This window comes from Triplophysa rosa, linkage group LG18 (assembly GCF_024868665.1).
Source record: "Triplophysa rosa linkage group LG18, Trosa_1v2, whole genome shotgun sequence".
In the NCBI taxonomy this organism is placed as follows: domain Eukaryota; kingdom Metazoa; phylum Chordata; class Actinopteri; order Cypriniformes; family Nemacheilidae; genus Triplophysa; species Triplophysa rosa.
Genome location: NC_079907.1, coordinates 18262780 through 18266356, shown reverse-complemented (window position 1 = coordinate 18266356; position 3577 = coordinate 18262780). Strand labels below are relative to the sequence as shown.

The 3577-nt window shown below is 36.9% G+C and overlaps 1 long non-coding RNA gene across 1 annotated transcript; it reads left to right on the top strand.

The window, feature by feature from the left end:
* Nucleotides 1-283: 283 nt before the first annotated feature.
* Nucleotides 284-2165, top strand: LOC130568757 (uncharacterized). The gene is made up of 3 exons (XR_008964755.1): nucleotides 284-934; nucleotides 1628-1796; nucleotides 1881-2165. It is a non-coding gene; the product is annotated as an uncharacterized LOC130568757 (long non-coding RNA).
* Nucleotides 2166-3577: the final 1412 nt, after the last annotated feature.

Below are 3577 nucleotides of genomic sequence, written 5' to 3'. Positions count from 1 at the left end.
AGCATCATCCAATCAAGATATACGTTGCGCCTTGGCTTGGTGAACAAATGATGTGATTGGTTGAATACTCATTGGCGCGGAGTACACAGTAACGTAAAGTTTGCGTTCCCGCATTTCAACAGTGACGATTCTGATGAAGCACTGTCGGAGCTGAACTACAAATCAATGGAAACATTGTGTGTGTGTGTATATATATATATATGTATGGCATTGGGCATATTGGTAAGTTGGATTTAACGGTTTTAGCAGTGTGTGATTTTAAACACGAGTAGAATGTACACTGTTTTCATGGTGCATAAACATATTTAACTAGCCAGCGCATGTAGGCAGACTTGCAAGTCCTAAAGCGTGAGAGCTCTTGATCCGTGGAAATATTCTGTAAAATATATGTTTGTTAAGTACTTTTGCTAAATAGAATCAAGCAGTGCATCGTTTTAAATACGAGTAAGTTAGCATGTAGGCTACACTGTTTAAACATGCCTGGCAGCGGATGTAGTAAAACTCGCAAGCTCTAGATGTCCTGCCCAGTTTGTGAAATATAATTTATGTGTTTGAAACCGTAGTAGAGTGTGTATTTATTCACGTAGTTTAAATGTTTAGCTGTCAGTTCTGTGTGATATCAGTGCAAATCCTTAGGTAGCATGTTTTACATAACAAACTTCACCTTAAACCACGGTGCGTGTTCAAGTGTGCATTTTTACCGTAAACAAAATAGATTCACGTGTTGCTACTCCACATGCCCTTGCTGTCACAAAACTAGAAGTTTTGAGAGTACAGAAATGGTTGCTCAGAGGATGTGAAAGGCATGATTCTTCTACCTCTCTCCTGTTTTGATGAGAAAGAGGAGCTCCTCCATTATGTAGAAGAGACAAGCCTGGCAAAGGATGTGGAGTTAGAAAACCTGCCTGTGACGCCTTGCATTATTGTGTGTGTGGTAAGTGAACGTTTTGTTAATATACAGTAGAACCCTAAAGCTTTAATGATTAAATGTTTAACTATAAAGTTGAGTTTATAAGTTTACATGCCCCTTGCAGAGTATGCAAAATGATAGGGATTAAAGTGATAGTTCACCCACAAATGAAAATTCTGTCATCATTTACTCACCCTCTTATCATTTTAAACTAGAACACAAAAGAAGATATTTAAAAAAATGCTGGTAACCGAACAGCAGTGGCACCCATTCATTTCTATTGTATGGACACAAAACCAACACAAGTCAATGGGGGCCAGTTAACAACATTCTTCAAAATTGTGTTCTGCAGAAGAAAGTCATACAGGGTAAATGCTGAGACAATTTTAATTTTTGGTGAACTATCAATTTAAGAAATAAGATACAAATCATACAAATTGCAATTTTTAATTAGTTCTGCACAGAACAAACTGTTCCACATAATATATGTTTTTACATATATTCCACAACACAGATTAATAACTCGGTTTACACAAATCTAAACTTTAGAACTGGTTTATTTCTATTATTTCTAAAATCTATTTTGTGAAATGGTTATTTCAGGGCAGTACTAAATAAACTGCAATTTGTATAATATTCTTGCCATACTGTATATGTAAATACACAATAATCTTACGTTCATAAATTTATGTATATTGCATTGAAATGTATCTACAGGACCCTCCTGCTATGCTGCTGTCCGATTCATGCTAGCTGTGGACCGCAAGATTGTGAATGATGACATCACTTCTTTCATCTCTGCTGTTTGCCTAATGTTCTGCAGTTATTACTGCTCCAAAATTAACTACCCTACTGAACTGGCGTCAGTGCTTGAATTCCTGCAAAGGTATGTAAAGAGACTTAGGAGGGGAGATTCATTACGGTGTAGCTTAATTTACAGACTTATAAATGTTTTTTTTTTCTTTTCAAGGTGTTTTTTTCATCATCAATCCGGAGAAAGGGAATAAAGGAGGTGGAAAAGAAAAACAAAAAGCTACTCCCAGTCTTCACCCTAATCGCTGACCTTTCTGATCATGAATGGCGAGAGACTTTGTAAAGGTGGTCTGCAGACTGTTTCCAAGTTTATACTCGGGGTGAGAGACTTTGTAAAGGTGGCCTACAGACTGTTTCCAAGTTTTAATCTCTTAAAGGGTTATTTCAGGCTTGAATCAAATTTTCCCCATGTTTTACTTACCCTCAAGGCATCCTAAGTGAATGTAACTTTTTTCTTGAGGAATAATGGAGTCAGAGTAATAATACCACGTATCCTTTTACTTCCAAGCAGTAGAATGGGAGTGAATGGGGGGCAATTTTTTAAATCTCCAAAAAGTGCATCCATTGATCAAAGAGCGGCTCGACACGGCTCCGTGGTCTTAACAAAGGTCTTCTGAAGCGAATCCATGCGTTTGTTTAAGAGAAATATACATATTGACAACGCTATAAAGGATAATGTCCAACATCCGCTGCAGGCGAGCGAGAGGCTTGTTTCTCCGGCAAATGACGCAGAGTCTTCACCCTAAGTAAGTTCCTGTGACGAACACAGCATTTTTCGTTTTCGCCAATATAAACACCGCCTCTTCTGGGCGGGAGCTTTCGTCGCCATCATTTAACGGAAAAACAAGCCTCTCTTTCGCCTGCAGCGGCTGTTAGACATTATCCTTAATAGCGTTGTCAATATGCATATTTCTCTTAAACAAACGCATTGATTCGCTTCAGAAGACCTTTGTTAAGACCACGGAGCCGTGTCGAGCCGTTCTTCTTTCATCGATGGATGCACTTTTTGGAGCTTCAAAAAATCCCCCCCATTCACTCACATTCTGCCGCTTGGAAGTCAAAGAATACGTGGTATTATTACTTTGATTGCATTATTCTTCAAGAAGAAAGTCACATTCACTTAGGATGCCGTGAGGGTAAGTAAAACATGGGGAAATTTTGATTTTAAGCATGAAGTATCACTTTAAAGGGATAGTTCTCCCCAAAGTGAAAATTCTGTCATTTCCTCACTCTCAGGTTCTTCCAAACCTGTATACATTTTTTGTTCGGTTAAACAAAAAGGAAGCTATTTATAAGAATGTCAGTAACCAAACAGATCTTATCCCTCATTTACTGCCATAGTAGGGAAAAAAAATACTATGGGAGTCAATGGGGGATGAGATCTGTTTGGTAAATGACATTCTTACAAATAAATTCCTTGGTGTTTAGCAGAACAAAGAAATATATACAGTACAGGTTTGACATGACAAGAGAGTGAGTAAATGATGACAGAATTTTCATTTTTGGGTGAAGCATCACTTTAAATGTAGACTGGACTGAACGATTTTAATTAAACCACTGTATACCAGTTGAAACACGAGAACAGAAAAATGCACTAATATTTTGTCTTAAATGCCTGCCAGTCTTTATTAAAGATACTTGGGACCTCACTGATGTCTTTGTCTTTTATAGATTTTGATGGGTTTTGATGATTTGATTTAGGTTTGCAAATGTAAGATATTTATCAATTAGTTTAACAGTAATTTTAATAGTTTCTTAAAGGTTAAATCTGAATGTTTAGCAAATAATTATAGAGTTTAACTGTAATTATTACAACATAAACCTTTAAATTAGACAGTGCTGAACTGTAAAAAA